Source organism: Anomaloglossus baeobatrachus, unplaced genomic scaffold (assembly GCF_048569485.1).
Source record: "Anomaloglossus baeobatrachus isolate aAnoBae1 unplaced genomic scaffold, aAnoBae1.hap1 Scaffold_569, whole genome shotgun sequence".
NCBI classification, from domain to species: domain Eukaryota; kingdom Metazoa; phylum Chordata; class Amphibia; order Anura; family Aromobatidae; genus Anomaloglossus; species Anomaloglossus baeobatrachus.
Genome location: NW_027444930.1, coordinates 90,980 through 113,165, shown reverse-complemented (window position 1 = coordinate 113,165; position 22,186 = coordinate 90,980). Strand labels below are relative to the sequence as shown.

Sequence of the window (22,186 nt, the reverse complement as noted above, 5' to 3'; positions counted from 1 at the left end):
GAGAAGGGAAGCGGGTGGTGAGAAAGGTACAGAGGGCAGGGTTTGGGGGCTGGGAAGGAAAGGGAAAAGATTAGGGTTTGGGGATGATGAAAGGGCTTTCTACGGGTAAGGATGGCAAAGGGTGGCAGTGACGGAAAGTCAGGCAACCTGTCCTGTCCGTCTTTTTGTATCGTGAATTGGAAAGACTGCAAGGGGGAGGGGAGTTGCTTGCGCCCTAAAGGAGGAGTTATTCAGATTCATTGCAGTGGGCGGCGGCTGCAAAACGCACCATTCTTCTTGTTTTTGCTCTGCAAAGCAGCCTTTTCAAGGGTTGGCTTGGGTGACAAAATGTCTTGTGTAGGCGTGGGTTTGTCTCCCTCTCGCTCTCTCTCCCTAAGATGTGTCCGGCATAGGCCAGGGTGCCACTCGAGGCCCAAACCAATTCTGGTTATCGCTTCTCGGCCTTTTGGCTAAGATCAAGTGTAGTATCTGTTCTTATCAGTTTAATATCTGATACGTCCCCTATCTGGGGACCATATATTAAATGGATTTTTAGAACAGGGAGATGGAAAAAGAGCTTGCTCTGTCCACTCCACGCATTGACCTGGTATTGCAGTACCTCCAGGAACGGTGCACCCCTTCTTAACCCAGTTTCCAAAAGCAGAACTCGATTCACCTGATTCATATTAGCCCGATTAGCGAATTGAAATGAATTTTTATCTAACACACTTTTTACTTGCTTTATTCATCCAAATAGCAAACTCATCACCACTCAACTTCACCAACTCTGCTATGTCCCGTGCAGTATCTTGTTGTCAGTCTAATCTAGATCATGTGTAATTGAATGGAATAGATCCCTTTTGGACAAAGTGGAGTCAGATGCTGCAGTGACCACAGGTGTGAGAGGATCTACAATTGGCATCTGGTGTTATCTCTCTGCTTCCACTCCAAATAAAGTTACCTGTTGTTACCTGAACGTCAAATACTAAGAATGGGCGGCCTATGAAAGAATTAGTACTTTCATTAAGTATACTAAACCGGCTAATTGGGAATAGACAAACTGTAAAAAGCCCTCTGAGAAAGCCCCTCTCTAACCTTTGTTAGTAAGCTTTTCTGTAGCCTGCCTGTTGATGTATTTTCGGTTTGAACAGTGCACAACATGAAGAGACGGAACACTGGCGGCTTGTCACAATGCCCCCCGATGACATCACAATAGCGCTGCTGCCTAGAAAACAAGCTGCGCAGAAGAAGTTGTTCTTTGGGTGGGAGGGTGGGCTAGTGGAAGGAGGGGGCAATCTCTTTTTTTCCCGGGTGGTAGGGGGATGACAGGAGAAGGGAAGCGGGTGGTGAGAAAGGTACAGAGGGCAGGGTTTGGGGGCTGGGAAGGAAAGGGAAAAGATTAGGGTTTGGGGATGATGAAAGGGCTTTCTACGGGTAAGGATGGCAAAGGGTGGCAGTGACGGAAAGTCAGGCAACCTGTCCTGTCCGTCTTTTTGTATCGTGAATTGGAAAGACTGCAAGGGGGAGGGGAGTTGCTTGCGCCCTAAAGGAGGAGTTATTCAGATTCATTGCAGTGGGCGGCGGCTGCAAAACGCACCATTCTTCTTGTTTTTGCTCTGCAAAGCAGCCTTTTCAAGGGTTGGCTTGGGTGACAAAATGTCTTGTGTAGGCGTGGGTTTGTCTCCCTCTCGCTCTCTCTCCCTAAGATGTGTCCGGCATAGGCCAGGGTGCCACTCGAGGCCCAAACCAATTCTGGTTATCGCTTCTCGGCCTTTTGGCTAAGATCAAGTGTAGTATCTGTTCTTATCAGTTTAATATCTGATACGTCCCCTATCTGGGGACCATATATTAAATGGATTTTTAGAACAGGGAGATGGAAAAAGAGCTTGCTCTGTCCACTCCACGCATTGACCTGGTATTGCAGTACCTCCAGGAACGGTGCACCCCTTCTTAACCCAGTTTCCAAAAGCAGAACTCGATTCACCTGATTCATATTAGCCCGATTAGCGAATTGAAATGAATTTTTATCTAACACACTTTTTACTTGCTTTATTCATCCAAATAGCAAACTCATCACCACTCAACTTCACCAACTCTGCTATGTCCCGTGCAGTATCTTGTTGTCAGTCTAATCTAGATCATGTGTAATTGAATGGAATAGATCCCTTTTGGACAAAGTGGAGTCAGATGCTGCAGTGACCACAGGTGTGAGAGGATCTACAATTGGCATCTGGTGTTATCTCTCTGCTTCCACTCCAAATAAAGTTACCTGTTGTTACCTGAACGTCAAATACTAAGAATGGGCGGCCTATGAAAGAATTAGTACTTTCATTAAGTATACTAAACCGGCTAATTGGGAATAGACAAACTGTAAAAAGCCCTCTGAGAAAGCCCCTCTCTAACCTTTGTTAGTAAGCTTTTCTGTAGCCTGCCTGTTGATGTATTTTCGGTTTGAACAGTGCACAACATGAAGAGACGGAACACTGGCGGCTTGTCACAATGCCCCCCGATGACATCACAATAGCGCTGCTGCCTAGAAAACAAGCTGCGCAGAAGAAGTTGTTCTTTGGGTGGGAGGGTGGGCTAGTGGAAGGAGGGGGCAATCTCTTTTTTTCCCGGGTGGTAGGGGGATGACAGGAGAAGGGAAGCGGGTGGTGAGAAAGGTACAGAGGGCAGGGTTTGGGGGCTGGGAAGGAAAGGGAAAAGATTAGGGTTTGGGGATGATGAAAGGGCTTTCTACGGGTAAGGATGGCAAAGGGTGGCAGTGACGGAAAGTCAGGCAACCTGTCCTGTCCGTCTTTTTGTATCGTGAATTGGAAAGACTGCAAGGGGGAGGGGAGTTGCTTGCGCCCTAAAGGAGGAGTTATTCAGATTCATTGCAGTGGGCGGCGGCTGCAAAACGCACCATTCTTCTTGTTTTTGCTCTGCAAAGCAGCCTTTTCAAGGGTTGGCTTGGGTGACAAAATGTCTTGTGTAGGCGTGGGTTTGTCTCCCTCTCGCTCTCTCTCCCTAAGATGTGTCCGGCATAGGCCAGGGTGCCACTCGAGGCCCAAACCAATTCTGGTTATCGCTTCTCGGCCTTTTGGCTAAGATCAAGTGTAGTATCTGTTCTTATCAGTTTAATATCTGATACGTCCCCTATCTGGGGACCATATATTAAATGGATTTTTAGAACAGGGAGATGGAAAAAGAGCTTGCTCTGTCCACTCCACGCATTGACCTGGTATTGCAGTACCTCCAGGAACGGTGCACCCCTTCTTAACCCAGTTTCCAAAAGCAGAACTCGATTCACCTGATTCATATTAGCCCGATTAGCGAATTGAAATGAATTTTTATCTAACACACTTTTTACTTGCTTTATTCATCCAAATAGCAAACTCATCACCACTCAACTTCACCAACTCTGCTATGTCCCGTGCAGTATCTTGTTGTCAGTCTAATCTAGATCATGTGTAATTGAATGGAATAGATCCCTTTTGGACAAAGTGGAGTCAGATGCTGCAGTGACCACAGGTGTGAGAGGATCTACAATTGGCATCTGGTGTTATCTCTCTGCTTCCACTCCAAATAAAGTTACCTGTTGTTACCTGAACGTCAAATACTAAGAATGGGCGGCCTATGAAAGAATTAGTACTTTCATTAAGTATACTAAACCGGCTAATTGGGAATAGACAAACTGTAAAAAGCCCTCTGAGAAAGCCCCTCTCTAACCTTTGTTAGTAAGCTTTTCTGTAGCCTGCCTGTTGATGTATTTTCGGTTTGAACAGTGCACAACATGAAGAGACGGAACACTGGCGGCTTGTCACAATGCCCCCCGATGACATCACAATAGCGCTGCTGCCTAGAAAACAAGCTGCGCAGAAGAAGTTGTTCTTTGGGTGGGAGGGTGGGCTAGTGGAAGGAGGGGGCAATCTCTTTTTTTCCCGGGTGGTAGGGGGATGACAGGAGAAGGGAAGCGGGTGGTGAGAAAGGTACAGAGGGCAGGGTTTGGGGGCTGGGAAGGAAAGGGAAAAGATTAGGGTTTGGGGATGATGAAAGGGCTTTCTACGGGTAAGGATGGCAAAGGGTGGCAGTGACGGAAAGTCAGGCAACCTGTCCTGTCCGTCTTTTTGTATCGTGAATTGGAAAGACTGCAAGGGGGAGGGGAGTTGCTTGCGCCCTAAAGGAGGAGTTATTCAGATTCATTGCAGTGGGCGGCGGCTGCAAAACGCACCATTCTTCTTGTTTTTGCTCTGCAAAGCAGCCTTTTCAAGGGTTGGCTTGGGTGACAAAATGTCTTGTGTAGGCGTGGGTTTGTCTCCCTCTCGCTCTCTCTCCCTAAGATGTGTCCGGCATAGGCCAGGGTGCCACTCGAGGCCCAAACCAATTCTGGTTATCGCTTCTCGGCCTTTTGGCTAAGATCAAGTGTAGTATCTGTTCTTATCAGTTTAATATCTGATACGTCCCCTATCTGGGGACCATATATTAAATGGATTTTTAGAACAGGGAGATGGAAAAAGAGCTTGCTCTGTCCACTCCACGCATTGACCTGGTATTGCAGTACCTCCAGGAACGGTGCACCCCTTCTTAACCCAGTTTCCAAAAGCAGAACTCGATTCACCTGATTCATATTAGCCCGATTAGCGAATTGAAATGAATTTTTATCTAACACACTTTTTACTTGCTTTATTCATCCAAATAGCAAACTCATCACCACTCAACTTCACCAACTCTGCTATGTCCCGTGCAGTATCTTGTTGTCAGTCTAATCTAGATCATGTGTAATTGAATGGAATAGATCCCTTTTGGACAAAGTGGAGTCAGATGCTGCAGTGACCACAGGTGTGAGAGGATCTACAATTGGCATCTGGTGTTATCTCTCTGCTTCCACTCCAAATAAAGTTACCTGTTGTTACCTGAACGTCAAATACTAAGAATGGGCGGCCTATGAAAGAATTAGTACTTTCATTAAGTATACTAAACCGGCTAATTGGGAATAGACAAACTGTAAAAAGCCCTCTGAGAAAGCCCCTCTCTAACCTTTGTTAGTAAGCTTTTCTGTAGCCTGCCTGTTGATGTATTTTCGGTTTGAACAGTGCACAACATGAAGAGACGGAACACTGGCGGCTTGTCACAATGCCCCCCGATGACATCACAATAGCGCTGCTGCCTAGAAAACAAGCTGCGCAGAAGAAGTTGTTCTTTGGGTGGGAGGGTGGGCTAGTGGAAGGAGGGGGCAATCTCTTTTTTTCCCGGGTGGTAGGGGGATGACAGGAGAAGGGAAGCGGGTGGTGAGAAAGGTACAGAGGGCAGGGTTTGGGGGCTGGGAAGGAAAGGGAAAAGATTAGGGTTTGGGGATGATGAAAGGGCTTTCTACGGGTAAGGATGGCAAAGGGTGGCAGTGACGGAAAGTCAGGCAACCTGTCCTGTCCGTCTTTTTGTATCGTGAATTGGAAAGACTGCAAGGGGGAGGGGAGTTGCTTGCGCCCTAAAGGAGGAGTTATTCAGATTCATTGCAGTGGGCGGCGGCTGCAAAACGCACCATTCTTCTTGTTTTTGCTCTGCAAAGCAGCCTTTTCAAGGGTTGGCTTGGGTGACAAAATGTCTTGTGTAGGCGTGGGTTTGTCTCCCTCTCGCTCTCTCTCCCTAAGATGTGTCCGGCATAGGCCAGGGTGCCACTCGAGGCCCAAACCAATTCTGGTTATCGCTTCTCGGCCTTTTGGCTAAGATCAAGTGTAGTATCTGTTCTTATCAGTTTAATATCTGATACGTCCCCTATCTGGGGACCATATATTAAATGGATTTTTAGAACAGGGAGATGGAAAAAGAGCTTGCTCTGTCCACTCCACGCATTGACCTGGTATTGCAGTACCTCCAGGAACGGTGCACCCCTTCTTAACCCAGTTTCCAAAAGCAGAACTCGATTCACCTGATTCATATTAGCCCGATTAGCGAATTGAAATGAATTTTTATCTAACACACTTTTTACTTGCTTTATTCATCCAAATAGCAAACTCATCACCACTCAACTTCACCAACTCTGCTATGTCCCGTGCAGTATCTTGTTGTCAGTCTAATCTAGATCATGTGTAATTGAATGGAATAGATCCCTTTTGGACAAAGTGGAGTCAGATGCTGCAGTGACCACAGGTGTGAGAGGATCTACAATTGGCATCTGGTGTTATCTCTCTGCTTCCACTCCAAATAAAGTTACCTGTTGTTACCTGAACGTCAAATACTAAGAATGGGCGGCCTATGAAAGAATTAGTACTTTCATTAAGTATACTAAACCGGCTAATTGGGAATAGACAAACTGTAAAAAGCCCTCTGAGAAAGCCCCTCTCTAACCTTTGTTAGTAAGCTTTTCTGTAGCCTGCCTGTTGATGTATTTTCGGTTTGAACAGTGCACAACATGAAGAGACGGAACACTGGCGGCTTGTCACAATGCCCCCCGATGACATCACAATAGCGCTGCTGCCTAGAAAACAAGCTGCGCAGAAGAAGTTGTTCTTTGGGTGGGAGGGTGGGCTAGTGGAAGGAGGGGGCAATCTCTTTTTTTCCCGGGTGGTAGGGGGATGACAGGAGAAGGGAAGCGGGTGGTGAGAAAGGTACAGAGGGCAGGGTTTGGGGGCTGGGAAGGAAAGGGAAAAGATTAGGGTTTGGGGATGATGAAAGGGCTTTCTACGGGTAAGGATGGCAAAGGGTGGCAGTGACGGAAAGTCAGGCAACCTGTCCTGTCCGTCTTTTTGTATCGTGAATTGGAAAGACTGCAAGGGGGAGGGGAGTTGCTTGCGCCCTAAAGGAGGAGTTATTCAGATTCATTGCAGTGGGCGGCGGCTGCAAAACGCACCATTCTTCTTGTTTTTGCTCTGCAAAGCAGCCTTTTCAAGGGTTGGCTTGGGTGACAAAATGTCTTGTGTAGGCGTGGGTTTGTCTCCCTCTCGCTCTCTCTCCCTAAGATGTGTCCGGCATAGGCCAGGGTGCCACTCGAGGCCCAAACCAATTCTGGTTATCGCTTCTCGGCCTTTTGGCTAAGATCAAGTGTAGTATCTGTTCTTATCAGTTTAATATCTGATACGTCCCCTATCTGGGGACCATATATTAAATGGATTTTTAGAACAGGGAGATGGAAAAAGAGCTTGCTCTGTCCACTCCACGCATTGACCTGGTATTGCAGTACCTCCAGGAACGGTGCACCCCTTCTTAACCCAGTTTCCAAAAGCAGAACTCGATTCACCTGATTCATATTAGCCCGATTAGCGAATTGAAATGAATTTTTATCTAACACACTTTTTACTTGCTTTATTCATCCAAATAGCAAACTCATCACCACTCAACTTCACCAACTCTGCTATGTCCCGTGCAGTATCTTGTTGTCAGTCTAATCTAGATCATGTGTAATTGAATGGAATAGATCCCTTTTGGACAAAGTGGAGTCAGATGCTGCAGTGACCACAGGTGTGAGAGGATCTACAATTGGCATCTGGTGTTATCTCTCTGCTTCCACTCCAAATAAAGTTACCTGTTGTTACCTGAACGTCAAATACTAAGAATGGGCGGCCTATGAAAGAATTAGTACTTTCATTAAGTATACTAAACCGGCTAATTGGGAATAGACAAACTGTAAAAAGCCCTCTGAGAAAGCCCCTCTCTAACCTTTGTTAGTAAGCTTTTCTGTAGCCTGCCTGTTGATGTATTTTCGGTTTGAACAGTGCACAACATGAAGAGACGGAACACTGGCGGCTTGTCACAATGCCCCCCGATGACATCACAATAGCGCTGCTGCCTAGAAAACAAGCTGCGCAGAAGAAGTTGTTCTTTGGGTGGGAGGGTGGGCTAGTGGAAGGAGGGGGCAATCTCTTTTTTTCCCGGGTGGTAGGGGGATGACAGGAGAAGGGAAGCGGGTGGTGAGAAAGGTACAGAGGGCAGGGTTTGGGGGCTGGGAAGGAAAGGGAAAAGATTAGGGTTTGGGGATGATGAAAGGGCTTTCTACGGGTAAGGATGGCAAAGGGTGGCAGTGACGGAAAGTCAGGCAACCTGTCCTGTCCGTCTTTTTGTATCGTGAATTGGAAAGACTGCAAGGGGGAGGGGAGTTGCTTGCGCCCTAAAGGAGGAGTTATTCAGATTCATTGCAGTGGGCGGCGGCTGCAAAACGCACCATTCTTCTTGTTTTTGCTCTGCAAAGCAGCCTTTTCAAGGGTTGGCTTGGGTGACAAAATGTCTTGTGTAGGCGTGGGTTTGTCTCCCTCTCGCTCTCTCTCCCTAAGATGTGTCCGGCATAGGCCAGGGTGCCACTCGAGGCCCAAACCAATTCTGGTTATCGCTTCTCGGCCTTTTGGCTAAGATCAAGTGTAGTATCTGTTCTTATCAGTTTAATATCTGATACGTCCCCTATCTGGGGACCATATATTAAATGGATTTTTAGAACAGGGAGATGGAAAAAGAGCTTGCTCTGTCCACTCCACGCATTGACCTGGTATTGCAGTACCTCCAGGAACGGTGCACCCCTTCTTAACCCAGTTTCCAAAAGCAGAACTCGATTCACCTGATTCATATTAGCCCGATTAGCGAATTGAAATGAATTTTTATCTAACACACTTTTTACTTGCTTTATTCATCCAAATAGCAAACTCATCACCACTCAACTTCACCAACTCTGCTATGTCCCGTGCAGTATCTTGTTGTCAGTCTAATCTAGATCATGTGTAATTGAATGGAATAGATCCCTTTTGGACAAAGTGGAGTCAGATGCTGCAGTGACCACAGGTGTGAGAGGATCTACAATTGGCATCTGGTGTTATCTCTCTGCTTCCACTCCAAATAAAGTTACCTGTTGTTACCTGAACGTCAAATACTAAGAATGGGCGGCCTATGAAAGAATTAGTACTTTCATTAAGTATACTAAACCGGCTAATTGGGAATAGACAAACTGTAAAAAGCCCTCTGAGAAAGCCCCTCTCTAACCTTTGTTAGTAAGCTTTTCTGTAGCCTGCCTGTTGATGTATTTTCGGTTTGAACAGTGCACAACATGAAGAGACGGAACACTGGCGGCTTGTCACAATGCCCCCCGATGACATCACAATAGCGCTGCTGCCTAGAAAACAAGCTGCGCAGAAGAAGTTGTTCTTTGGGTGGGAGGGTGGGCTAGTGGAAGGAGGGGGCAATCTCTTTTTTTCCCGGGTGGTAGGGGGATGACAGGAGAAGGGAAGCGGGTGGTGAGAAAGGTACAGAGGGCAGGGTTTGGGGGCTGGGAAGGAAAGGGAAAAGATTAGGGTTTGGGGATGATGAAAGGGCTTTCTACGGGTAAGGATGGCAAAGGGTGGCAGTGACGGAAAGTCAGGCAACCTGTCCTGTCCGTCTTTTTGTATCGTGAATTGGAAAGACTGCAAGGGGGAGGGGAGTTGCTTGCGCCCTAAAGGAGGAGTTATTCAGATTCATTGCAGTGGGCGGCGGCTGCAAAACGCACCATTCTTCTTGTTTTTGCTCTGCAAAGCAGCCTTTTCAAGGGTTGGCTTGGGTGACAAAATGTCTTGTGTAGGCGTGGGTTTGTCTCCCTCTCGCTCTCTCTCCCTAAGATGTGTCCGGCATAGGCCAGGGTGCCACTCGAGGCCCAAACCAATTCTGGTTATCGCTTCTCGGCCTTTTGGCTAAGATCAAGTGTAGTATCTGTTCTTATCAGTTTAATATCTGATACGTCCCCTATCTGGGGACCATATATTAAATGGATTTTTAGAACAGGGAGATGGAAAAAGAGCTTGCTCTGTCCACTCCACGCATTGACCTGGTATTGCAGTACCTCCAGGAACGGTGCACCCCTTCTTAACCCAGTTTCCAAAAGCAGAACTCGATTCACCTGATTCATATTAGCCCGATTAGCGAATTGAAATGAATTTTTATCTAACACACTTTTTACTTGCTTTATTCATCCAAATAGCAAACTCATCACCACTCAACTTCACCAACTCTGCTATGTCCCGTGCAGTATCTTGTTGTCAGTCTAATCTAGATCATGTGTAATTGAATGGAATAGATCCCTTTTGGACAAAGTGGAGTCAGATGCTGCAGTGACCACAGGTGTGAGAGGATCTACAATTGGCATCTGGTGTTATCTCTCTGCTTCCACTCCAAATAAAGTTACCTGTTGTTACCTGAACGTCAAATACTAAGAATGGGCGGCCTATGAAAGAATTAGTACTTTCATTAAGTATACTAAACCGGCTAATTGGGAATAGACAAACTGTAAAAAGCCCTCTGAGAAAGCCCCTCTCTAACCTTTGTTAGTAAGCTTTTCTGTAGCCTGCCTGTTGATGTATTTTCGGTTTGAACAGTGCACAACATGAAGAGACGGAACACTGGCGGCTTGTCACAATGCCCCCCGATGACATCACAATAGCGCTGCTGCCTAGAAAACAAGCTGCGCAGAAGAAGTTGTTCTTTGGGTGGGAGGGTGGGCTAGTGGAAGGAGGGGGCAATCTCTTTTTTTCCCGGGTGGTAGGGGGATGACAGGAGAAGGGAAGCGGGTGGTGAGAAAGGTACAGAGGGCAGGGTTTGGGGGCTGGGAAGGAAAGGGAAAAGATTAGGGTTTGGGGATGATGAAAGGGCTTTCTACGGGTAAGGATGGCAAAGGGTGGCAGTGACGGAAAGTCAGGCAACCTGTCCTGTCCGTCTTTTTGTATCGTGAATTGGAAAGACTGCAAGGGGGAGGGGAGTTGCTTGCGCCCTAAAGGAGGAGTTATTCAGATTCATTGCAGTGGGCGGCGGCTGCAAAACGCACCATTCTTCTTGTTTTTGCTCTGCAAAGCAGCCTTTTCAAGGGTTGGCTTGGGTGACAAAATGTCTTGTGTAGGCGTGGGTTTGTCTCCCTCTCGCTCTCTCTCCCTAAGATGTGTCCGGCATAGGCCAGGGTGCCACTCGAGGCCCAAACCAATTCTGGTTATCGCTTCTCGGCCTTTTGGCTAAGATCAAGTGTAGTATCTGTTCTTATCAGTTTAATATCTGATACGTCCCCTATCTGGGGACCATATATTAAATGGATTTTTAGAACAGGGAGATGGAAAAAGAGCTTGCTCTGTCCACTCCACGCATTGACCTGGTATTGCAGTACCTCCAGGAACGGTGCACCCCTTCTTAACCCAGTTTCCAAAAGCAGAACTCGATTCACCTGATTCATATTAGCCCGATTAGCGAATTGAAATGAATTTTTATCTAACACACTTTTTACTTGCTTTATTCATCCAAATAGCAAACTCATCACCACTCAACTTCACCAACTCTGCTATGTCCCGTGCAGTATCTTGTTGTCAGTCTAATCTAGATCATGTGTAATTGAATGGAATAGATCCCTTTTGGACAAAGTGGAGTCAGATGCTGCAGTGACCACAGGTGTGAGAGGATCTACAATTGGCATCTGGTGTTATCTCTCTGCTTCCACTCCAAATAAAGTTACCTGTTGTTACCTGAACGTCAAATACTAAGAATGGGCGGCCTATGAAAGAATTAGTACTTTCATTAAGTATACTAAACCGGCTAATTGGGAATAGACAAACTGTAAAAAGCCCTCTGAGAAAGCCCCTCTCTAACCTTTGTTAGTAAGCTTTTCTGTAGCCTGCCTGTTGATGTATTTTCGGTTTGAACAGTGCACAACATGAAGAGACGGAACACTGGCGGCTTGTCACAATGCCCCCCGATGACATCACAATAGCGCTGCTGCCTAGAAAACAAGCTGCGCAGAAGAAGTTGTTCTTTGGGTGGGAGGGTGGGCTAGTGGAAGGAGGGGGCAATCTCTTTTTTTCCCGGGTGGTAGGGGGATGACAGGAGAAGGGAAGCGGGTGGTGAGAAAGGTACAGAGGGCAGGGTTTGGGGGCTGGGAAGGAAAGGGAAAAGATTAGGGTTTGGGGATGATGAAAGGGCTTTCTACGGGTAAGGATGGCAAAGGGTGGCAGTGACGGAAAGTCAGGCAACCTGTCCTGTCCGTCTTTTTGTATCGTGAATTGGAAAGACTGCAAGGGGGAGGGGAGTTGCTTGCGCCCTAAAGGAGGAGTTATTCAGATTCATTGCAGTGGGCGGCGGCTGCAAAACGCACCATTCTTCTTGTTTTTGCTCTGCAAAGCAGCCTTTTCAAGGGTTGGCTTGGGTGACAAAATGTCTTGTGTAGGCGTGGGTTTGTCTCCCTCTCGCTCTCTCTCCCTAAGATGTGTCCGGCATAGGCCAGGGTGCCACTCGAGGCCCAAACCAATTCTGGTTATCGCTTCTCGGCCTTTTGGCTAAGATCAAGTGTAGTATCTGTTCTTATCAGTTTAATATCTGATACGTCCCCTATCTGGGGACCATATATTAAATGGATTTTTAGAACAGGGAGATGGAAAAAGAGCTTGCTCTGTCCACTCCACGCATTGACCTGGTATTGCAGTACCTCCAGGAACGGTGCACCCCTTCTTAACCCAGTTTCCAAAAGCAGAACTCGATTCACCTGATTCATATTAGCCCGATTAGCGAATTGAAATGAATTTTTATCTAACACACTTTTTACTTGCTTTATTCATCCAAATAGCAAACTCATCACCACTCAACTTCACCAACTCTGCTATGTCCCGTGCAGTATCTTGTTGTCAGTCTAATCTAGATCATGTGTAATTGAATGGAATAGATCCCTTTTGGACAAAGTGGAGTCAGATGCTGCAGTGACCACAGGTGTGAGAGGATCTACAATTGGCATCTGGTGTTATCTCTCTGCTTCCACTCCAAATAAAGTTACCTGTTGTTACCTGAAAGTCAAATACTAAGAATGGGCGGCCTATGAAAGAATTAGTACTTTCATTAAGTATACTAAACCGGCTAATTGGGAATAGACAAACTGTAAAAAGCCCTCTGAGAAAGCCCCTCTCTAACCTTTGTTAGTAAGCTTTTCTGTAGCCTGCCTGTTGATGTATTTTCGGTTTGAACAGTGCACAACATGAAGAGACGGAACACTGGCGGCTTGTCACAATGCCCCCCGATGACATCACAATAGCGCTGCTGCCTAGAAAACAAGCTGCGCAGAAGAAGTTGTTCTTTGGGTGGGAGGGTGGGCTAGTGGAAGGAGGGGGCAATCTCTTTTTTTCCCGGGTGGTAGGGGGATGACAGGAGAAGGGAAGCGGGTGGTGAGAAAGGTACAGAGGGCAGGGTTTGGGGGCTGGGAAGGAAAGGGAAAAGATTAGGGTTTGGGGATGATGAAAGGGCTTTCTACGGGTAAGGATGGCAAAGGGTGGCAGTGACGGAAAGTCAGGCAACCTGTCCTGTCCATCTTTTTGTATCGTGAATTGGAAAGACTGCAAGGGGGAGGGGAGTTGCTTGCGCCCTAAAGGAGGAGTTATTCAGATTCATTGCAGTGGGCGGCGGCTGCAAAACGCACCATTCTTCTTGTTTTTGCTCTGCAAAGCAGCCTTTTCAAGGGTTGGCTTGGGTGACAAAATGTCTTGTGTAGGCGTGGGTTTGTCTCCCTCTCGCTCTCTCTCCCTAAGATGTGTCCGGCATAGGCCAGGGTGCCACTCGAGGCCCAAACCAATTCTGGTTATCGCTTCTCGGCCTTTTGGCTAAGATCAAGTGTAGTATCTGTTCTTATCAGTTTAATATCTGATACGTCCCCTATCTGGGGACCATATATTAAATGGATTTTTAGAACAGGGAGATGGAAAAAGAGCTTGCTCTGTCCACTCCACGCATTGACCTGGTATTGCAGTACCTCCAGGAACGGTGCACCCCTTCTTAACCCAGTTTCCAAAAGCAGAACTCGATTCACCTGATTCATATTAGCCCGATTAGCGAATTGAAATGAATTTTTATCTAACACACTTTTTACTTGCTTTATTCATCCAAATAGCAAACTCATCACCACTCAACTTCACCAACTCTGCTATGTCCCGTGCAGTATCTTGTTGTCAGTCTAATCTAGATCATGTGTAATTGAATGGAATAGATCCCTTTTGGACAAAGTGGAGTCAGATGCTGCAGTGACCACAGGTGTGAGAGGATCTACAATTGGCATCTGGTGTTATCTCTCTGCTTCCACTCCAAATAAAGTTACCTGTTGTTACCTGAACGTCAAATACTAAGAATGGGCGGCCTATGAAAGAATTAGTACTTTCATTAAGTATACTAAACCGGCTAATTGGGAATAGACAAACTGTAAAAAGCCCTCTGAGAAAGCCCCCCTCTAACCTTTGTTAGTAAGCTTTTCTGTAGCCTGCCTGTTGATGTATTTTCGGTTTGAACAGTGCACAACATGAAGAGACGGAACACTGGCGGCTTGTCACAATGCCCCCCGATGACATCACAATAGCGCTGCTGCCTAGAAAACAAGCTGCGCAGAAGAAGTTGTTCTTTGGGTGGGAGGGTGGGCTAGTGGAAGGAGGGGGCAATCTCTTTTTTTCCCGGGTGGTAGGGGGATGACAGGAGAAGGGAAACGGGTGGTGAGAAAGGTACAGAGGGCAGGGTTTGGGGGCTGGGAAGGAAAGGGAAAAGATTAGGGTTTGGGGATGATGAAAGGGCTTTCTACGGGTAAGGATGGCAAAGGGTGGCAGTGACGGAAAGTCAGGCAACCTGTCCTGTCCGTCTTTTTGTATCGTGAATTGGAAAGACTGCAAGGGGGAGGGGAGTTGCTTGCGCCCTAAAGGAGGAGTTATTCAGATTCATTGCAGTGGGCGGCGGCTGCAAAACGCACCATTCTTCTTGTTTTTGCTCTGCAAAGCAGCCTTTTCAAGGGTTGGCTTGGGTGACAAAATGTCTTGTGTAGGCGTGGGTTTGTCTCCCTCTCGCTCTCTCTCCCTAAGATGTGTCCGGCATAGGCCAGGGTGCCACTCGAGGCCCAAACCAATTCTGGTTATCGCTTCTCGGCCTTTTGGCTAAGATCAAGTGTAGTATCTGTTCTTATCAGTTTAATATCTGATACGTCCCCTATCTGGGGACCATATATTAAATGGATTTTTAGAACAGGGAGATGGAAAAAGAGCTTGCTCTGTCCACTCCACGCATTGACCTGGTATTGCAGTACCTCCAGGAACGGTGCACCCCTTCTTAACCCAGTTTCCAAAAGCAGAACTCGATTCACCTGATTCATATTAGCCCGATTAGCGAATTGAAATGAATTTTTATCTAACACACTTTTTACTTGCTTTATTCATCCAAATAGCAAACTCATCACCACTCAACTTCACCAACTCTGCTATGTCCCGTGCAGTATCTTGTTGTCAGTCTAATCTAGATCATGTGTAATTGAATGGAATAGATCCCTTTTGGACAAAGTGGAGTCAGATGCTGCAGTGACCACAGGTGTGAGAGGATCTACAATTGGCATCTGGTGTTATCTCTCTGCTTCCACTCCAAATAAAGTTACCTGTTGTTACCTGAACGTCAAATACTAAGAATGGGCGGCCTATGAAAGAATTAGTACTTTCATTAAGTATACTAAACCGGCTAATTGGGAATAGACAAACTGTAAAAAGCCCTCTGAGAAAGCCCCTCTCTAACCTTTGTTAGTAAGCTTTTCTGTAGCCTGCCTGTTGATGTATTTTCGGTTTGAACAGTGCACAACATGAAGAGACGGAACACTGGCGGCTTGTCACAATGCCCCCCGATGACATCACAATAGCGCTGCTGCCTAGAAAACAAGCTGCGCAGAAGAAGTTGTTCTTTGGGTGGGAGGGTGGGCTAGTGGAAGGAGGGGGCAATCTCTTTTTTTCCCGGGTGGTAGGGGGATGACAGGAGAAGGGAAGCGGGTGGTGAGAAAGGTACAGAGGGCAGGGTTTGGGGGCTGGGAAGGAAAGGGAAAAGATTAGGGTTTGGGGATGATGAAAGGGCTTTCTACGGGTAAGGATGGCAAAGGGTGGCAGTGACGGAAAGTCAGGCAACCTGTCCTGTCCGTCTTTTTGTATCGTGAATTGGAAAGACTGCAAGGGGGAGGGGAGTTGCTTGCGCCCTAAAGGAGGAGTTATTCAGATTCATTGCAGTGGGCGGCGGCTGCAAAACGCACCATTCTTCTTGTTTTTGCTCTGCAAAGCAGCCTTTTCAAGGGTTGGCTTGGGTGACAAAATGTCTTGTGTAGGCGTGGGTTTGTCTCCCTCTCGCTCTCTCTCCCTAAGATGTGTCCGGCATAGGCCAGGGTGCCACTCGAGGCCCAAACCAATTCTGGTTATCGCTTCTCGGCCTTTTGGCTAAGATCAAGTGTAGTATCTGTTCTTATCAGTTTAATATCTGATACGTCCCCTATCTGGGGACCATATATTAAATGGATTTTTAGAACAGGGAGATGGAAAAAGAGCTTGCTCTGTCCACTCCACGCATTGACCTGGTATTGCAGTACCTCCAGGAACGGTGCACCCCTTCTTAACCCAGTTTCCAAAAGCAGAACTCGATTCACCTGATTCATATTAGCCCGATTAGCGAATTGAAATGAATTTTTATCTAACACACTTTTTACTTGCTTTATTCATCCAAATAGCAAACTCATCACCACTCAACTTCACCAACTCTGCTATGTCCCGTGCAGTATCTTGTTGTCAGTCTAATCTAGATCATGTGTAATTGAATGGAATAGATCCCTTTTGGACAAAGTGGAGTCAGATGCTGCAGTGACCACAGGTGTGAGAGGATCTACAATTGGCATCTGGTGTTATCTCTCTGCTTCCACTCCAAATAAAGTTACCTGTTGTTACCTGAACGTCAAATACTAAGAATGGGCGGCCTATGAAAGAATTAGTACTTTCATTAAGTATACTAAACCGGCTAATTGGGAATAGACAAACTGTAAAAAGCCCTCTGAGAAAGCCCCTCTCTAACCTTTGTTAGTAAGCTTTTCTGTAGCCTGCCTGTTGATGTATTTTCGGTTTGAACAGTGCACAACATGAAGAGACGGAACACTGGCGGCTTGTCACAATGCCCCCCGATGACATCACAATAGCGCTGCTGCCTAGAAAACAAGCTGCGCAGAAGAAGTTGTTCTTTGGGTGGGAGGGTGGGCTAGTGGAAGGAGGGGGCAATCTCTTTTTTTCCCGGGTGGTAGGGGGATGACAGGAGAAGGGAAGCGGGTGGTGAGAAAGGTACAGAGGGCAGGGTTTGGGGGCTGGGAAGGAAAGGGAAAAGATTAGGGTTTGGGGATGATGAAAGGGCTTTCTACGGGTAAGGATGGCAAAGGGTGGCAGTGACGGAAAGTCAGGCAACCTGTCCTGTCCGTCTTTTTGTATCGTGAATTGGAAAGACTGCAAGGGGGAGGGGAGTTGCTTGCGCCCTAAAGGAGGAGTTATTCAGATTCATTGCAGTGGGCGGCGGCTGCAAAACGCACCATTCTTCTTGTTTTTGCTCTGCAAAGCAGCCTTTTCAAGGGTTGGCTTGGGTGACAAAATGTCTTGTGTAGGCGTGGGTTTGTCTCCCTCTCGCTCTCTCTCCCTAAGATGTGTCCGGCATAGGCCAGGGTGCCACTCGAGGCCCAAACCAATTCTGGTTATCGCTTCTCGGCCTTTTGGCTAAGATCAAGTGTAGTATCTGTTCTTATCAGTTTAATATCTGATACGTCCCCTATCTGGGGACCATATATTAAATGGATTTTTAGAACAGGGAGATGGAAAAAGAGCTTGCTCTGTCCACTCCACGCATTGACCTGGTATTGCAGTACCTCCAGGAACGGTGCACCCCTTCTTAACCCAGTTTCCAAAAGCAGAACTCGATTCACCTGATTCATATTAGCCCGATTAGCGAATTGAAATGAATTTTTATCTAACACACTTTTTACTTGCTTTATTCATCCAAATAGCAAACTCATCACCACTCAACTTCACCAACTCTGCTATGTCCCGTGCAGTATCTTGTTGTCAGTCTAATCTAGATCATGTGTAATTGAATGGAATAGATCCCTTTTGGACAAAGTGGAGTCAGATGCTGCAGTGACCACAGGTGTGAGAGGATCTACAATTGGCATCTGGTGTTATCTCTCTGCTTCCACTCCAAATAAAGTTACCTGTTGTTACCTGAACGTCAAATACTAAGAATGGGCGGCCTATGAAAGAATTAGTACTTTCATTAAGTATACTAAACCGGCTAATTGGGAATAGACAAACTGTAAAAAGCCCTCTGAGAAAGCCCCTCTCTAACCTTTGTTAGTAAGCTTTTCTGTAGCCTGCCTGTTGATGTATTTTCGGTTTGAACAGTGCACAACATGAAGAGACGGAACACTGGCGGCTTGTCACAATGCCCCCCGATGACATCACAATAGCGCTGCTGCCTAGAAAACAAGCTGCGCAGAAGAAGTTGTTCTTTGGGTGGGAGGGTGGGCTAGTGGAAGGAGGGGGCAATCTCTTTTTTTCCCGGGTGGTAGGGGGATGACAGGAGAAGGGAAGCGGGTGGTGAGAAAGGTACAGAGGGCAGGGTTTGGGGGCTGGGAAGGAAAGGGAAAAGATTAGGGTTTGGGGATGATGAAAGGGCTTTCTACGGGTAAGGATGGCAAAGGGTGGCAGTGACGGAAAGTCAGGCAACCTGTCCTGTCCGTCTTTTTGTATCGTGAATTGGAAAGACTGCAAGGGGGAGGGGAGTTGCTTGCGCCCTAAAGGAGGAGTTATTCAGATTCATTGCAGTGGGCGGCGGCTGCAAAACGCACCATTCTTCTTGTTTTTGCTCTGCAAAGCAGCCTTTTCAAGGGTTGGCTTGGGTGACAAAATGTCTTGTGTAGGCGTGGGTTTGTCTCCCTCTCGCTCTCTCTCCCTAAGATGTGTCCGGCATAGGCCAGGGTGCCACTCGAGGCCCAAACCAATTCTGGTTATCGCTTCTCGGCCTTTTGGCTAAGATCAAGTGTAGTATCTGTTCTTATCAGTTTAATATCTGATACGTCCCCTATCTGGGGACCATATATTAAATGGATTTTTAGAACAGGGAGATGGAAAAAGAGCTTGCTCTGTCCACTCCACGCATTGACCTGGTATTGCAGTACCTCCAGGAACGGTGCACCCCTTCTTAACCCAGTTTCCAAAAGCAGAACTCGATTCACCTGATTCATATTAGCCCGATTAGCGAATTGAAATGAATTTTTATCTAACACACTTTTTACTTGCTTTATTCATCCAAATAGCAAACTCATCACCACTCAACTTCACCAACTCTGCTATGTCCCGTGCAGTATCTTGTTGTCAGTCTAATCTAGATCATGTGTAATTGAATGGAATAGATCCCTTTTGGACAAAGTGGAGTCAGATGCTGCAGTGACCACAGGTGTGAGAGGATCTACAATTGGCATCTGGTGTTATCTCTCTGCTTCCACTCCAAATAAAGTTACCTGTTGTTACCTGAACGTCAAATACTAAGAATGGGCGGCCTATGAAAGAATTAGTACTTTCATTAAGTATACTAAACCGGCTAATTGGGAATAGACAAACTGTAAAAAGCCCTCTGAGAAAGCCCCTCTCTAACCTTTGTTAGTAAGCTTTTCTGTAGCCTGCCTGTTGATGTATTTTCGGTTTGAACAGTGCACAACATGAAGAGACGGAACACTGGCGGCTTGTCACAATGCCCCCCGATGACATCACAATAGCGCTGCTGCCTAGAAAACAAGCTGCGCAGAAGAAGTTGTTCTTTGGGTGGGAGGGTGGGCTAGTGGAAGGAGGGGGCAATCTCTTTTTTTCCCGGGTGGTAGGGGGATGACAGGAGAAGGGAAGCGGGTGGTGAGAAAGGTACAGAGGGCAGGGTTTGGGGGCTGGGAAGGAAAGGGAAAAGATTAGGGTTTGGGGATGATGAAAGGGCTTTCTACGGGTAAGGATGGCAAAGGGTGGCAGTGACGGAAAGTCAGGCAACCTGTCCTGTCCGTCTTTTTGTATCGTGAATTGGAAAGACTGCAAGGGGGAGGGGAGTTGCTTGCGCCCTAAAGGAGGAGTTATTCAGATTCATTGCAGTGGGCGGCGGCTGCAAAACGCACCATTCTTCTTGTTTTTGCTCTGCAAAGCAGCCTTTTCAAGGGTTGGCTTGGGTGACAAAATGTCTTGTGTAGGCGTGGGTTTGTCTCCCTCTCGCTCTCTCTCCCTAAGATGTGTCCGGCATAGGCCAGGGTGCCACTCGAGGCCCAAACCAATTCTGGTTATCGCTTCTCGGCCTTTTGGCTAAGATCAAGTGTAGTATCTGTTCTTATCAGTTTAATATCTGATACGTCCCCTATCTGGGGACCATATATTAAATGGATTTTTAGAACAGGGAGATGGAAAAAGAGCTTGCTCTGTCCACTCCACGCATTGACCTGGTATTGCAGTACCTCCAGGAACGGTGCACCCCTTCTTAACCCAGTTTCCAAAAGCAGAACTCGATTCACCTGATTCATATTAGCCCGATTAGCGAATTGAAATGAATTTTTATCTAACACACTTTTTACTTGCTTTATTCATCCAAATAGCAAACTCATCACCACTCAACTTCACCAACTCTGCTATGTCCCGTGCAGTATCTTGTTGTCAGTCTAATCTAGATCATGTGTAATTGAATGGAATAGATCCCTTTTGGACAAAGTGGAGTCAGATGCTGCAGTGACCACAGGTGTGAGAGGATCTACAATTGGCATCTGGTGTTATCTCTCTGCTTCCACTCCAAATAAAGTTACCTGTTGTTACCTGAACGTCAAATACTAAGAATGGGCGGCCTATGAAAGAATTAGTACTTTCATTAAGTATACTAAACCGGCTAATTGGGAATAGACAAACTGTAAAAAGCCCTCTGAGAAAGCCCCTCTCTAACCTTTGTTAGTAAGCTTTTCTGTAGCCTGCCTGTTGATGTATTTTCGGTTTGAACAGTGCACAACATGAAGAGACGGAACACTGGCGGCTTGTCACAATGCCCCCCGATGACATCACAATAGCGCTGCTGCCTAGAAAACAAGCTGCGCAGAAGAAGTTGTTCTTTGGGTGGGAGGGTGGGCTAGTGGAAGGAGGGGGCAATCTCTTTTTTTCCCGGGTGGTAGGGGGATGACAGGAGAAGGGAAGCGGGTGGTGAGAAAGGTACAGAGGGCAGGGTTTGGGGGCTGGGAAGGAAAGGGAAAAGATTAGGGTTTGGGGATGATGAAAGGGCTTTCTACGGGTAAGGATGGCATAGGGTGGCAGTGACGGAAAGTCAGGCAACCTGTCCTGTCCGTCTTTTTGTATCGTGAATTGGAAAGACTGCAAGGGGGAGGGGAGTTGCTTGCGCCCTAAAGGAGGAGTTATTCAGATTCATTGCAGTGGGCGGCGGCTGCAAAACGCACCATTCTTCTTGTTTTTGCTCTGCAAAGCAGCCTTTTCAAGGGTTGGCTTGGGTGACAAAATGTCTTGTGTAGGCGTGGGTTTGTCTCCCTCTCGCTCTCTCTCCCTAAGATGTGTCCGGCATAGGCCAGGGTGCCACTCGAGGCCCAAACCAATTCTGGTTATCGCTTCTCGGCCTTTTGGCTAAGATCAAGTGTAGTATCTGTTCTTATCAGTTTAATATCTGATACGTCCCCTATCTGGGGACCATATATTAAATGGATTTTTAGAACAGGGAGATGGAAAAAGAGCTTGCTCTGTCCACTCCACGCATTGACCTGGTATTGCAGTACCTCCAGGAACGGTGCACCCCTTCTTAACCCAGTTTCCAAAAGCAGAACTCGATTCACCTGATTCATATTAGCCCGATTAGCGAATTGAAATGAATTTTTATCTAACACACTTTTTACTTGCTTTATTCATCCAAATAGCAAACTCATCACCACTCAACTTCACCAACTCTGCTATGTCCCGTGCAGTATCTTGTTGTCAGTCTAATCTAGATCATGTGTAATTGAATGGAATAGATCCCTTTTGGACAAAGTGGAGTCAGATGCTGCAGTGACCACAGGTGTGAGAGGATCTACAATTGGCATCTGGTGTTATCTCTCTGCTTCCACTCCAAATAAAGTTACCTGTTGTTACCTGAACGTCAAATACTAAGAATGGGCGGCCTATGAAAGAATTAGTACTTTCATTAAGTATACTAATCCGGCTAATTGGGAATAGACAAACTGTAAAAAGCCCTCTGAGAAAGCCCCTCTCTAACCTTTGTTAGTAAGCTTTTCTGTAGCCTGCCTGTTGATGTATTTTCGGTTTGAACAGTGCACAACATGAAGAGACGGAACACTGGCGGCTTGTCACAATGCCCCCCGATGACATCACAATAGCGCTGCTGCCTAGAAAACAAGCTGCGCAGAAGAAGTTGTTCTTTGGGTGGGAGGGTGGGCTAG

General features: G+C 46.7%; 17 non-coding genes across 17 annotated transcripts; all 17 read left to right on the top strand.

Annotated features, from left to right (window-relative positions):
- Positions 1 to 429: 429 nt before the first annotated feature.
- On the top strand, positions 430 to 620 carry LOC142284304 (U2 spliceosomal RNA). Its single transcript, XR_012745824.1, has one exon. It is a non-coding gene; the product is annotated as a U2 spliceosomal RNA (small nuclear RNA).
- A 1,117-nt stretch (positions 621 to 1,737) lies between these two features.
- Positions 1,738 to 1,928, top strand: LOC142284303 (U2 spliceosomal RNA). The gene has a single exon (XR_012745823.1). It is a non-coding gene; the product is annotated as a U2 spliceosomal RNA (small nuclear RNA).
- A 1,117-nt stretch (positions 1,929 to 3,045) lies between these two features.
- Positions 3,046 to 3,236, top strand: LOC142284302 (U2 spliceosomal RNA). Its single transcript, XR_012745822.1, has one exon. It is a non-coding gene; the product is annotated as a U2 spliceosomal RNA (small nuclear RNA).
- Positions 3,237 to 4,353: 1,117 nt separating this feature from the next.
- Positions 4,354 to 4,544, top strand: LOC142284300 (U2 spliceosomal RNA). The gene has a single exon (XR_012745821.1). It is a non-coding gene; the product is annotated as a U2 spliceosomal RNA (small nuclear RNA).
- Positions 4,545 to 5,661: 1,117 nt separating this feature from the next.
- On the top strand, positions 5,662 to 5,852 carry LOC142284299 (U2 spliceosomal RNA). Its single transcript, XR_012745820.1, has one exon. It is a non-coding gene; the product is annotated as a U2 spliceosomal RNA (small nuclear RNA).
- Positions 5,853 to 6,969: 1,117 nt separating this feature from the next.
- LOC142284298 (U2 spliceosomal RNA) lies at positions 6,970 to 7,160 on the top strand. Its single transcript, XR_012745819.1, has one exon. It is a non-coding gene; the product is annotated as a U2 spliceosomal RNA (small nuclear RNA).
- A 1,117-nt stretch (positions 7,161 to 8,277) lies between these two features.
- On the top strand, positions 8,278 to 8,468 carry LOC142284297 (U2 spliceosomal RNA). Its single transcript, XR_012745818.1, has one exon. It is a non-coding gene; the product is annotated as a U2 spliceosomal RNA (small nuclear RNA).
- A 1,117-nt stretch (positions 8,469 to 9,585) lies between these two features.
- LOC142284296 (U2 spliceosomal RNA) lies at positions 9,586 to 9,776 on the top strand. Its single transcript, XR_012745817.1, has one exon. It is a non-coding gene; the product is annotated as a U2 spliceosomal RNA (small nuclear RNA).
- Positions 9,777 to 10,893: 1,117 nt separating this feature from the next.
- Positions 10,894 to 11,084, top strand: LOC142284294 (U2 spliceosomal RNA). Its single transcript, XR_012745816.1, has one exon. It is a non-coding gene; the product is annotated as a U2 spliceosomal RNA (small nuclear RNA).
- A 1,117-nt stretch (positions 11,085 to 12,201) lies between these two features.
- Positions 12,202 to 12,392, top strand: LOC142284292 (U2 spliceosomal RNA). The gene has a single exon (XR_012745814.1). It is a non-coding gene; the product is annotated as a U2 spliceosomal RNA (small nuclear RNA).
- Positions 12,393 to 13,509: 1,117 nt separating this feature from the next.
- On the top strand, positions 13,510 to 13,700 carry LOC142284291 (U2 spliceosomal RNA). Its single transcript, XR_012745813.1, has one exon. It is a non-coding gene; the product is annotated as a U2 spliceosomal RNA (small nuclear RNA).
- Positions 13,701 to 14,817: 1,117 nt separating this feature from the next.
- On the top strand, positions 14,818 to 15,008 carry LOC142284290 (U2 spliceosomal RNA). The gene has a single exon (XR_012745812.1). It is a non-coding gene; the product is annotated as a U2 spliceosomal RNA (small nuclear RNA).
- A 1,117-nt stretch (positions 15,009 to 16,125) lies between these two features.
- LOC142284289 (U2 spliceosomal RNA) lies at positions 16,126 to 16,316 on the top strand. The gene has a single exon (XR_012745811.1). It is a non-coding gene; the product is annotated as a U2 spliceosomal RNA (small nuclear RNA).
- A 1,117-nt stretch (positions 16,317 to 17,433) lies between these two features.
- Positions 17,434 to 17,624, top strand: LOC142284288 (U2 spliceosomal RNA). Its single transcript, XR_012745810.1, has one exon. It is a non-coding gene; the product is annotated as a U2 spliceosomal RNA (small nuclear RNA).
- A 1,117-nt stretch (positions 17,625 to 18,741) lies between these two features.
- Positions 18,742 to 18,932, top strand: LOC142284287 (U2 spliceosomal RNA). Its single transcript, XR_012745809.1, has one exon. It is a non-coding gene; the product is annotated as a U2 spliceosomal RNA (small nuclear RNA).
- A 1,117-nt stretch (positions 18,933 to 20,049) lies between these two features.
- Positions 20,050 to 20,240, top strand: LOC142284286 (U2 spliceosomal RNA). The gene has a single exon (XR_012745808.1). It is a non-coding gene; the product is annotated as a U2 spliceosomal RNA (small nuclear RNA).
- Positions 20,241 to 21,357: 1,117 nt separating this feature from the next.
- On the top strand, positions 21,358 to 21,548 carry LOC142284285 (U2 spliceosomal RNA). Its single transcript, XR_012745807.1, has one exon. It is a non-coding gene; the product is annotated as a U2 spliceosomal RNA (small nuclear RNA).
- Positions 21,549 to 22,186: the final 638 nt, after the last annotated feature.